The sequence below is a fragment of the Vicugna pacos genome, chromosome 36 (genome assembly GCF_048564905.1).
Source record: "Vicugna pacos chromosome 36, VicPac4, whole genome shotgun sequence".
NCBI classification, from domain to species: domain Eukaryota; kingdom Metazoa; phylum Chordata; class Mammalia; order Artiodactyla; family Camelidae; genus Vicugna; species Vicugna pacos.
Genome location: NC_133022.1, coordinates 6395816 through 6408829, shown reverse-complemented (window position 1 = coordinate 6408829; position 13014 = coordinate 6395816). Strand labels below are relative to the sequence as shown.

General features: G+C 49.9%; 1 pseudogene; it reads left to right on the top strand.

Moving 5' to 3' along the window:
* The window catches only part of LOC140691670 (H(+)/Cl(-) exchange transporter 3-like), a 30192-nt pseudogene extending 19100 nt beyond the window's left edge, over positions 1 to 11092 (top strand).
* Positions 11093 to 13014: the final 1922 nt, after the last annotated feature.

Here is a 13014-nt window from a genome sequence, read left to right as displayed (position 1 = left end):
TTTGTGTGTGTGTGTTCAGAACCACACCTAAAACTGTCCTGGCTCTAACGTGTCATGTTGGTGGCTAAGGCGGCCCTCTGGCATGTGTCTACCTGGTTCAGTTCCTTTACTTGCTATCATACCTTGACATTTTGGGGGTAAAAGATTTTAATTTTTATTTATTTATTGTAAGCACAAAAAATAATTTATCAGAAAATATAGAAGTTAAATTTGTCTAGATTTTAATGCACACACTGTGATGATTAGTAATGTTTATGACATTAACTTTATTCTGGTGCCTTGGTATGTAAATGACTAGACTTTACACGTTAGTTGGAAGCATTTAGGCTTCATATTTCGCTTTCTTCTTCTGCCCACTTAACATTTTTAAATTAAATGGTTGTTAGATACTTATGAAATGGATTGAAAGTGTGTGAATTATAGGTATGTGGATGTCAGCTTGATTGTAAAATTCTATTGTGTTAAATGTAGAATCAGAGGATTCAGTTAAATGTGTTGTCTGCAGTTCTGAGGGAAAGAAACAATATTAAGTTACCTTTGTTCTCCTGGCTCTCCCAGAGGAGCACTCCCAGTGTGCCCTCTCCAGCCAGATGCAATTTAATTACAACAAGGCTTCGTTCATTTTTAATTTACCAAACAGCAGCCTGACTGTGGAGTTCATGCTCTTAACATTTACAATTTAATTTTATTTATTTCCAGTTTCTCTTTCAGAGATGTAAAAATTCACCATTTGACGAAATGCTTTGGTAGCCTCAAATATTTACTGGAGTAAAGCAGTCATAGGAATAAAGACTCTTAGAAAAGTCATGGTAAATAGATGCCCAGTGAATTTTTGTGTGTATTTGGCTTCCCACTGGTGGGAGGTGGGCAGCTGCCCGTGGTGGATGAGGGAGCTGGAGACAGGACCCGGGGTGCTGGGTCTTTCTTCCTGTGACTGGCTCGGAGGGCTTCTGGGTGGTGGGACTGTGCCTGGGGGTGGCAGTGGTTCCTCATTCAGGTGAGGCTTTTCCGTGCTTGAGATAGCAGTCTCTTCAGAGGACTGGGGTGCTGAAAATGTAGGGAACTCAGGAGGTTTCAGGTCCCCTGTATATTTTACTAGGGTTAGGAGTAGAGTAGTTATTAGCGATGGAGTGGTTAGCTCTGGAAACTGAAGAACTGATACCCTCTTTAAAAATAAACATAGCCCCTCCCCGCCCCAGTTATGCTCTCTCCACGGTCTTCACAAGTAAACATCTTGATGTGTCTGCGTCCATTGCCTTTTCTTCTTTCCATCTTATTTACATTGGTGTATCTCCCACCGATGTTTAACTGAATATTGAATACATGAATGACCTTTCAATTAAAGCAGAGGAGGAAAAATAATTTTATTAAAAGAAGTATTTACCTTTGGGTCAGGGGGGAAAAGGGAGACATGCGAGTCAAATTCAGAAGCGGCATTTTGAGAGTTTGAGTGGCACGCGGAGTGTGGCCTGGTGCACGTGAGTCTGTCAGCACTTGTGAAATAGGCCACGTCCTCTTTCAGGTGCTGTCCGCTGCCTCGGCTGCAGGTGTTTCTGTAGCTTTTGGTGCACGGATCAGAGTTCTTTTTAGCCTGGAGGAGGTAAATTAAACCAGCAATTAAAATTCTGTGTAGTACTCTTACAGACGTCCTGTGGCACACTTTCCAGTGTTACAGCTCGTGTCATAGACACAGACTTTGTTTTTAAGTTTTCAGATTTGTTTTCTTAGTTATTTTTCACTCATTCTTACATAAAAAGTAATATATATGTTCTTTACTTGAGAGAAGTTTTTTAAACTATTATTGATATATAAGTGTCAGTATTTATTTAAAGTTTACCATTGTTGACATAATTAAAAGTAGGCAGAAGTGAATTTGACTTAATGGAAAATATTTAAAACAATCCTTATTGGCTAACTTACAGGATTGTTTTTATTTTAAAATTTTTAATCGGTTTCTAAGTCATCTTTTAAAGTTTTTCTTGTGTGATTATTTCTGTTGCAGTTACTGATTTTAAGAAAATAATTTTGGTCACTTGTGTGGAATATCTTTTGTTTTCTAATTGGTGCTTAAGACTTTTTACAACTTTGTACAAAAATGTGACTAAGGAAAAAAATGTGATTTAGGAATGGCTTAAAATGTACTTTTCTCTCTGGGTTGTTTGTATTCCTTTTGCTTTAATAACGAAGAGGAAAATTAAATACTTCTTTATAAGCTAGCAGGAGTTAGTGATGGTACATTTATTTTTAACTGCCGTGATTGAATTGGGGGTGGAACTCACTTTGAAAATAACACAGAGCTAGGTGTTTTAAATAATTATTAGACATTTATCATCAGTTGACATTGTGAATTTGTGTAATGATGTGATAGCCAGAATGGCTATAAAATAGTATTTTCCTTACCACGGTAACATCTAATATACATAAATTCTAGCTGCAGTAAAATTTAGAGCATTGATATTTACCATTCAAGTTTTAACATATCAGAATTATCTTATAAAATTACAGCACTGATTCTTCTTTTCCTTTTGCCCTGTTTTAGATTAGCTGTTACTTCCCTCTTAAGACTTTATGGAGGTCATTTTTTGCTGCTTTGGTGGCGGTGTTTGTTTTAAGGTCCATCAGTCTGTGTGGTAACAGCTGCCAGGTCCTCTTTTACATGGAGCACCACACGCCACAGTACCTTTTTGAACTGTTTCCTTTTATCCTCCTCGGGGTGTTTGGAGGGCTGTGGGGAGCCTTTTCCATTCGGGCAAACGTTGCCTGGTGTCAGCGGTGCAAGTCTACCAGATTTGGGAAGTATCCTGTTCTGGAAGTCATTGTGGTCATGGCCATCACTGCCGTGGTAGCCTTCCCCAAGCCATACACCCGGCTCAACACCAGTCAGCTCATCAAGGAGCTTTCCACGGACTGCAGGGCCCTGGAGCCCTCCTCTCTCTGTGACTACAGAAACGACATGAACGCCAGTAAAATTGTTGATGACACTGCAGACCTCCTCGGAGTGTATTCAGCTACATGGCAGTTAGGGTTAGCACTCGTATTTGAGATCATAATGACGGTGTTCACCTTCGGGGTCAAGGTGGTTGCTGGTGGGGGTGATATTCTAGTAATTGTGGAACAAACTGAAATGTTTATCTAAAGATGGTTGCTTCATACATGTAGACTGAAAAAGCTATCTGTTTTGTTTAATTTTAAATAATGAAAAAAGAGTTTTTGGATATATTGTTGAGTATGCTATCTTGCTGTGTAACCACTTACCCCAAACCTCTCCACTTAGGACATCGATGGCTCACCGCGCTCTTGGTGTTGCGTGGTTGTACAGGGAGGCCTCCCTGGGCACACTCTGCTTGTGGTCCCTCACGTGGGTGTCACCTGACAAGGCTGTGTTGGGCGCCTGGACCAAGCAGGGTCAGACACTAGGGAGATGGGGGAACATCTGGGCTCCTCCTGCACTGTCTCCCCTGCTCGCTGTCTCTGGTCTTCCTGGCACGGCGGCCTCGGGGTTGGTGGATTCCTCCCATGGCAGCTCAGGGCTCCAAGAGTGAGTGCCAGGAGAGGACTGTTCCCACTGCAGCCAGGGATGCCCCACAGCACACCTCTTGTCTGGGCCATCACAAAGGCCCGGGGGGGCAGGGGACGGACGCACACTCTGAACTTCCAGGGCGCAGACAGGGAGTTGGTGATCGTGTTTCCTGTTGCTGCCAGAGTCCCTCACCACGAGTCTCACACGTTTGTTTTAGATCCGGAGACCAGGCACCTGGGCTGGGTCTCACTGGGCTGGAGTCAGGGTGTCTGGAGGACGTGCGGGAGAGGCCATCCTGCGTTTTCCAGCTTCCATGGGCCTGGGCACGTGGCCGCGCCTTCATCTTCAGAGCCAGCAGTGGCTCATCAAGTCTTTGTTTAATCTCCGCGTTCTGACACTAGTCCTAAATCCTTCCACGTGTAAGGCATCTATGATGACTTTGGGCCCACCCACGTCACCCGGGATGGTCTCCTGTTTAAGGTCAGCTGCTGATGCCGGGATTTCTCTGGGCTGTGCAAAACGGCAGACTCCTGGGGACTGGGGCGTGGCTGTCTGTGGAGCCCGTGCTCTGCCCGCGTGTCACTGTGGGGCGGCAGCCCAAGGGCCTTGTACACTCTGCTCTGTTCCGAGGCCCAGCTGTGCCCTGGGACGCAGCTGCAGTTGTTAGTTAATGACTTGCTGGTCAGTGCAGTTCCTGCACGATTGTCAGGATGTGAATGGGGTGGGATGGCAGCGGCCCCCAGTCTCTAAATGGCTGCACCTGTGATTCATGTGCCCCTTGCCAATCACTCAGGACCGGTCGTCCATGGTGTAGCTGGGTGGGTCACAGCTTCATTTCAGCCAGCCTGAGCCATGTCAGTTTTTGAAGTACGGACTCTCTCTTCCATTGTCATCTGTCTTAGTCCCCTGGTCATAAAGGTTAAATAATAGAAACACCTTGAAATTTGTTCGACTGAGCGACTCCAGGTAGAGTGCTCAGCCATGCGGGCGCAGTGTGTGGACCCTGTAACCCGGCTTCCCTGGCCCCACGGGGCTGCAGGGCCTTCCTGCGGGAGAGGGAGATGCAGGTTTTGAGCCCTTCTGTTTGGGTGTCCTTGTGGTGACATGTGCTGGTCAGCGTGCCCTCTGCGCTGGCCTTGCCTCCCAGCCACAGTCTGCACTCAAGCTCTTCCCCCTGCCAGGTTGGACTAAGAACACCTCTTGTCCTTCTGATCACTTCACGTGTGTGTGTGTGTGTGTGTGTGTGTGTGTTTATACGAGGGGTAGGCGTTCAGAAACCTGAGCTGGAGGACGAGGAACCCTGGAGTCCCTTCTCTCTGTGCCTGAGAATGCGGCTTGTTACTTTGTATGTGGGTGTGTGGGACTGTCCAGGGCCAGTAGGGGCAGGGCCACAGTGCTTTCCCTGTGCTGGGAGCTTGCCCTGAGCACCAGGCTCACCGGGGTCTCCCTCGCAGGTGCTGTTGGGCCTGTTCATCCTCAGCATGGCCGTCGGTGCCATCGCTGGCTGCACGGTGGGCATCACAGTAGAGCAGCTGGCCCGCTACCAGCATGACTGGTTCATCTTTCAGAAGTGGTGCGAGGTCGGGGCCGACTGCATCACCCCCGGCCTGTACTCCGTGCTGGGTGCCGCCGCGTGCTTAGGTGAGTCAGGGGTCTGTGTGCTCGGCTGTAACCAAGGTGGAGGCCCCGTCTAAGGGATGGGGGTGCGGACACACATGGATGGCATCATCCTACCTGTCTTTGAACACTTGGCCACTGTGGAAATCTAATAGTTAGTACCTTTTTAACATCATGTGATGCTTCAAGACAGATGACGTCTTGACTTCGTTTGACTCCTGTCCAGGGAGGTTTTTCTTTCTCCTTGTCGAGGACCTTGGCTCACCTACGTTCCAGCAGAGCTTCAGAGCACCTTTCCTTTACTCTGTGGTGAGTCACTGTGAGCCAAGAAAAGCCAAGTATCTGCATTACCTTCTTAAGAGTCTGTTTCTTGTCCTTGTGGACGTGAAAAATTGTTATTTTTATATTTAAAATGTCAGCTAAACTTCGGTTATAGTATTTAATTACAGTTGGTATTTTGACTTAGTTTTGTTCAGTGGCTCTAAGTTGGGTAAAGAACTTATTGATCTTGTAAGTGTAAAATGCAGTGAAAGCAACGGGAGAGCCTTTTTGTCCAGAGGAGCAGATGCTCATCCGTTTCTGTGCGGCGCACTGCGCTGAGTGATGCAGAGGTGGGCCCACCCTCCGCGAGAGGCGTGCTGCGGAGACCAGCGCTGGCTGCACAGTATGAGCAGTGCGGAGGACCAGGGACAGCTGGGAACGCCCGTGACCTCGGCGGGGACCTAGAGGGAGAGAGCTCAGGGCGGCTGGGACGTGTGCTTTCTTCTAGGGATCAGTAGAACTGAGAGAGATGGCTTTGTTAAAGAGGGTGGTGACGTGAAGCGAAGGGACCGGGTAGGAGTATGCTTAGTGTTCGTGGAGCTTTGAAGAAACAGGGTGTTGAAGTAGAGACTGCACGTTGGACACTGGGGAGAGAGAGTCGGACTGGGGAGATGGAGCCGGGTTCTGAAAAGGCAGTGGTTCACATCAGGACGAGTTGTGTCTGCTGTCAGTCAGATCTGTGGCAGGATTGTTGTGGCTTTGTCATTTTCAGTGCCATGACTTTGGGAAGGGTCTTTTACTTGTTGATTTTTATTTCCTTATCTTTAAACTGCAAATAACAACCACTCCTACAATTGTTTTCGAGGATCATAGAAGATAACACGCAAACAAAGCTGTGCGCGCAGTTCCCGGTATAGTGAGTGGTTGGTTAGGTCAAAAGCCTTTGTAAAGGGGCCTGGGCATCCATGGTGTGGCGTAGGTGTGTAACGCCCCATAGGTTCTTTCTCCCTTCTGTGTTTGGGTTAGAAACAGGGAGGAAGTGTTCAACCTTCCTGCAGTGTAAGCTGACAAGCCCTGATAGGTTTCTGAGCAAAGGAGCCATGGGGTGAGGGCAGCACTTGGGAACGAGTCACGTGGGAAGGCGGCTTGTGAAGTGGGTGGAAGGCAGTGGGGCCTGCTGTCAGGGAGGTGAGATCAAAGAGCACTAAGTCAAGGAGCAGAGTCTTGAGCGTCTATGCTGGGTCGGTAATGGTGAGGAAGGGACCCCAGGTAGATCCTTTACAGAGCAAGTCAGGTAGGACTTGTGAGAGTCTGGACTTTGAGTACAGCAAGCGGGTGAACCAGGCGTGGCCATGAGGCTGTCGGGAGGAAGGTGGGGCCCAGCGTTGGGGTCAGCGTGTTGTGGGGAGCTCTCTTGGGGAGAAGAGGGTTTGATTTTAAGTGTGGGGTAGTTTGTGCGATAGTGGGTCTTCCAGCGTCTTTCTACAGTTGGAAAATGAGTCAAGCACGTAGGATGTGACGGGTGGAGACACGGGACACTCAGCAGGAGGGGGAGAGATGTGGGTCAGGGAGGCCTCAGCCTGGAGGTGGCAGCTCAGAGCGGTGGTTTGGGTGGATAATTTGAATAGTTCAGATGCGTTTTCTAATGGAAGGATATTATACTGTTAACATAAAACACACGTCAGAATATTTTACTAATTTTGAAAAGATTTAGAGGAAAGAACTGTATTAATTTAATATTCTGCCCACTTGAGTTTAATTTGTAAATTGTTAGTAAACAAATGAGCTATGATGTGCTTCAGCAAACTCCTTAAAAACTAACAAGAAGACTTCGTGGGGAGAAATTATGTCTTTGTTACCGCAGTAAACCAAAGTGGCAAACTGTTAGTTGGTCAGCTGTGATTTTTTTTACTTCATGAAGTTAACCGGTTTTGAAATGTTATTTTCATAGTCTCTGTGTTTGAACCAAGAAGACTTGTGTTCCTGTAGATCTTGTTAAAATAATGATGCTCCTTGTCACTAAGTCCTGTTTACCGTTTGTGTTTGACCGCCTGTTACGGGAGTTGTCCTGCAGGGTCCTGTCCCCCTGACCAGCGATGCTTGCTCCTTTCAGGCGGCATGACCAGGATGACGGTCTCCCTGGCGATGACTGTCTTCGTGCTCACTGGAGGCTAGGAGTGCATCGTTCCCCTTATGGCTGCAGTGATGACCAGTAAATGGGTTGGAGATGCCTTTGGGAGGGAAGGCATTTAGGAAGCTCACATCTGGCTAAATGGATACCCTTTCTTGGATGCGAAGAAGGAGTTCACACCCACCCTGCTGGCCGCTGATGTCACAAGACCCCGAAGGAGCGACCCTCCCCTGGCTGTCCTGATGCAGGACAACATGACGGTGGATGACTTAGAAAACCTGATCAATGAGACCAGCTACAATGGCTTTCATAACGTCCAGGGAGTCTCAGACTGGTGGGGTTTGCCCTCCGAAGAGACCTGACGATCACAAAAGGTACCCTCCTGAAGGAACGCGTGCGTGTGCACCTGCCTGCGCCTGTGTGTGTCTGTCAGCACCGGCACCTGGCTGGGTGGGCGTGCGTGTGCAGTGGGTTTCTGGAAGAAAGGGAAGCTGTACCATGTGATTGGCTGGGCTTGTGGGGCGAGTGGTCTGCTTTATGTACCTTCAAGTCTTCTGTTCTTTAGGAAAGGAATTCACACTTCTCTGGGTTGCCTCCCCGCTGAATGTAGTCATATCTTTTGATTTGGCATCGTTCTCAGAGATTGGAGTCCGATTCTTTCTCTTCTGGCTCAGAAAAATAAATCTTGTAAAGGTGACAGTATTCATAATAGCACGTGATATAAGCCCTTAGTGAGTGTCGGGCATTCAGCTAAATACATTCTTGTATTTAATAAAGTTGGCTCATTTGAATGCAAGTTATTAAAAATTCCATCATCTTTGGTCTGTTTTGTATCAGATTCACAGGGTTTTGCTTTTTCAGTTTTTGGATTTGGATTTACAATATTAACTTGTAATACCTAGTTTAAAGTGAAAAAATCACTGAGATTGTATTCTTGGTTAAATGCAGGTTGGGAAAGCCTGTGAGTCCTGCCGTGTTCTGTGCTGACCTTCCTGAAAGTATAGTATAAAGGTGTTAGCCCTGCTATGTGACTTCTTGGAGAGAAGTTGAACTTCTTCTGAGGAGGAAGCCAGTTTTGCCCTCCAGAATTCTTTATGCTCTTCCCCTGTAGCCCTGCAGTGCTGACAAGGGGGCCAGCGCCCCCCACAAAGCTCCAGGTCGGGGGTGTACCCATCAGCCATTGCCGTGGTGCTCCTCGCTGGGTGGTAGGGGACGCTGAGACCTGAGCTGGTGCCCGAGGTCATGCCCGAGCCCGTCACCACCCTCCAGTTGCCTCTGTGGCTGTTGCAGGTGGACTGTGAACTACTTCAGTTCTCGTGCTGTTTGGAGAGGGGAGACTAGATGGTGTGGGTGGGAGTATTTCTCAGATCAGACCGGAAGCCTTCAGTTTACAAGAGCTGCTAAAGCAAAAAGAAGGAGGAAAAGAGAAGAGCCTACAGAGAATGCCCAGTTGAGCTCAGGAAAAGACTGCAGCTTTGAATAACTTTGCATCATTCCAGGTTGCACTTGAAGTGCTGGCCTGGCAGGTACCCGAGGGGCGGGCAGTGTGGCTGCTGTGGCTGCGGCGTGGCTGAGATCAGGGGCGCTGCTGCTCAGCCCTGCCCGGGGCCACCCTGCGGTCAGAGGAGACTGTACTTTCAGGTTTAACAGTAAATGAGGAAGGAACAAAAGGGGTCAGAGTTTGGGAATTTTCACAAAAGTTCAAAGGAAAAAGCCCAGGTTTTTAAAAGATGAAGAAAATGGTAAAGTTAAGAATTATTTGTATTCCCATTAATTCTGTGGATATATTTTTTAAAGTTTTGTTACTGTCTTGAGAAATAGAATATGGTGATAGCAGGTAATGTCAGTGTCAGGGAACAGGTTTACCTCAGACGTGAGGTAGCAAATCGTGTCATCAGAATGGTTAGCCACACGCTGCCTTCTTTAACAGACCTTAAATATTTACCAACATGTATTTCTGTGAAGTTTTCATTTTTGAATGGGAAAAATATACCTGTACACTAGGTTTTGTGAAATATGTGTAATTTTTATATACTTACATAGAATACTTTATTAAAGGGCAAAAAAACCCAGTGCTTGAATAAGTAGTGACCTATATGCCATGTCCAGGGACAGGAAAACTCAAGATTTTAAAAGAACAGTTTTTCCACAATTTTTTAAAATTAATTAATTAATTAATTTGGGGGGGAGGTAATTAAGTTTACTTTTTTTTTGAAGGAGGTACTGGGGATTGAACCCAGGACCTTGTGCATCTAAGCATGTGCTCTACTACTTGAGCTGTGCCCTCCCCCCATTTTTATTTTTAAACTGCATTTTTGTTATTTCATTACATTTTTTTTTTTTAGTTTGTAGATAGTACATTGACATAGTTCATATTCAGGGAGATTAAAAGTATTAGCAGATACAAACAACTTTATATAAAATAGAGAAACAGCAAAGGACCTACTGTACAGCACAGGGAACTACAATATCTTGTAATAACCTGTAATCAAAAACAATATGAAAAGTATATATAGAAATATTTGTATAACTGAATCACTGTGCTGTACACCAGAAACTAACACAACATTGAAAATCAACTGTACTTAAATTTAAAAAAAGGAAGAATAAGAAAAAACAGAAAAAGACGATTAAAAGTATAGAGTGAGGAATCACCCGTGGCCTCGCCGTGTCCAGGTTAACTGTCCGCGGGCAGCCCTCTGCTTGGCTTCACGTGTTTTCGGTAGCTGCCATTCCGTGCTTATATGATAAGTACGTATGCTTTTTCCTTTACTTTTAGACACGCTGTATATGCTGTCTGATACACGCTGCTCTGTATCTTGTTTTTTCACTAAGCAACGTTTTCTCGGACATCTTTCCAGATCAGTGTAGAGTTTTCTCCTTTCATTTTTTACACTACGGAGGGTGCCATGGGGTGGTGTACCAGGGCCTGCGTCATGATGTTTTACATCAGTTTCCCGCTGACGTTTGCAGCCTTTTCTGTGATAAAAATTGTCGCCTCGTAAGTCTGAGAACCTCGCGCAGTGGTCGTTGTGCCCGTGTGCCCCTGTGGGAAGATACTGGCAGAGGATCGTTGGATCAGAGAGGTGCATTTGTCATTTAGTGAGGTATTTGTGGACTGCACCATGTGCTCTCCCCAGCAGTAAATGACAGTTTACTGTGTGCAAGTTTAGTCCAAATGGAGACGTCCCTCCTGCAGTCTGTGTCCGGATGTAAAAGTGAGGCTGAATGTTTTACAGATTGGTTTAGAATGAAGCGTGTATTTAATGTGACATTTACAGCATGGCCTGGATCCTCTTTGCTGTTTTCTGCCTGAAGGTATAAAGACTCCCTTGCTGGTTTCCGTTTCTGTGCTGGAGCTGTGAGCTTTGCAGGGATGAGACCTTGGGTACGGCTGACGTGTCAACACGGTGCGAAAGGCTGTGGCGCGGTGAGAGGCTGTGCGTCTCTCCTCCCTCAGGGTCACCTGTGAGAGTAAAGCCTGGGCTTGTGTGCCTGGGAGACCTGGTACAGGTGTCCCGCCCCCGGCCGTGCTGTCCTCCTGCGTCCCGAGCCGGCGTTGACCCCGAGCGGCGGCGGCGGCAGGAGGAGAAGGACCCTGAGCGGCAGCGGCGGCGGTGGCAGCTGCCCCAGGCGAGCCGGGCAGTTTACTGCCCTCTCCCCCGCGGCCTGGCCTGGGGGCGACCTCTGCTGCCTAATTCGCCAGAGGCCCGATTCCGGGTCAGCCTGTCCCAGCGAGGCGGGCACGGTGCGGTCAGGGTGCGGGGACGGCGGGGCGGCGGCGGCGGTAGGGGGTCTGCAGAGGGGAAGCAGGTCCATTTGCTCCCGTCTGTCCCGCGGCTTGGCCTGGGGGGCAGCCTCTGTTGTCCCAGGTGGCGGGACACACATGTCCCTGCCAGCCTGACCCCGGGAGCTGGCGCGGTGCGTTTGGAGTGGCGGCGGCGGGGAGAAGGGGGCTGCCTTGGCAAGCCAGTCGACTTCTCTTCCCCGCCCCCTGGCTTGGGGGTGGCCTCGGCCACCGGAGATTCTCCTATGTCCAACTCCAGGTCAGCTTGCTCCTGGGAGGCGGGCGCGGTGCGGTCAGGGGCCAGGTAAGGTGGCGGCTGCGGGGGGAGGGACGCTGCCCCGGGGGAGCTTGTGGATTAGCTCTCATTTCTGCGCCGCCTGGTCTGAGCGTGGCATCTGCTGCGCTAGGTCCTGGGACATACCTGTCCCACTTTGCCTACTGCGTGCGGGGGGCGGGGCGGTCAGGGTGCTGGGGCGGCGTGGGTAGGGAGCCTGTAGCGGGGAAGCCGGTCCATTTGCTCCCATCTCCCCCGCGGTCTGTCCTGGGGGCAGCCCCTTTTGCCCCAAGTTCGCCAGATGCCCGTCTCCAGGTCAGCCTGCTCCCCAGAGGAGGCCACCGTGAGGTCAGGGGACGGGAGCGGTGGCGGCTGCGGGGGGAGGGGGCTGCCTTGGGGAGATGGTAGATTGGTTCCCATCTTCCCAGCGGCCTGGTCTGAGAGCAGCCTCTGCTGCCCTAGGTTGCCGGACACACCTGTCCCACTTAGCCTGCTGGGGGAGGGAGGCCGGGGTAGAGGGCCTGCCGCAGGGGAGCCAGTCAGTTTGCTCCCCTCTTCCCCGGGGCCAATTCTGGGGGCGTCCTCTGCTGCCCAAGAAGCAGGTCAGCTTGCTTCCGGGAAGCGGGCCCAGCCCGGTCACGGGGCAGCGGCGGTGGGTGGAGGGGGGCTGCCCTAGCTGGCGGGTCCATTTCTTCTCTCTCCTGACCTGGCCTGAGAGCAGCCTCTCCCGCCCAAGATTCACCTGACACCCCACTCCAGGTCAGGTTGCTCCTGGGAGGCGGGCGCGGTGCAGTGGCGGGGGGGGGTGCTGCCCCTGGCGAGCTGGTAGGTTAGCTCCCATCTCCCTAGCAGCCTGGCCTGGGCCGGGCCTCTGCTGCCCCGGGTCGCAGGACACACGTTTCCTGTCAGTCCAACCCCCGGAGGCGGGCGCGGTGCGGTGGGGGGCTGTGGCCGCAGAGTGGGTGCTGCCTGGGTCCAGCCAGTCAATTTGCTTCCTTCTCCCTCGCGGCCTGTCCTGTGGGCGTTCTCTGCGCCCCGGGTCGGTGGACACACCTGTCCTACTCAGCTTGCTCCCTCAGCAGAGGCCGGCGGGGTGAGGTTGGGGGCCAGAGCTGCCCCCGGGGGAGATGGTGTATTAGCTCCCATCTCTCTGGGGGCCTGGCCTGGGGGCAGCCTCTGCTGCCCCTCATTTGCTGATCACTCTTAACCAGATCATCCTGGGGGCTGTGGGGTGGTGGCGGGGGTATGGAGCCTGCCACGGGGGAGCCGGGGATTAGCTCCTGTCTTCCCTGCAGCTTGGCCTGGGGGCGGCCTGTTGCTCCAGGTCGAAAGACACAGGTTGCCTGATGGCCTAACCACCGGAGTCAGGGCACGTTGCCCTGAGGGGGCTACCCCTGGCCAGCCGGTCAGTTTGTTCCCATCCC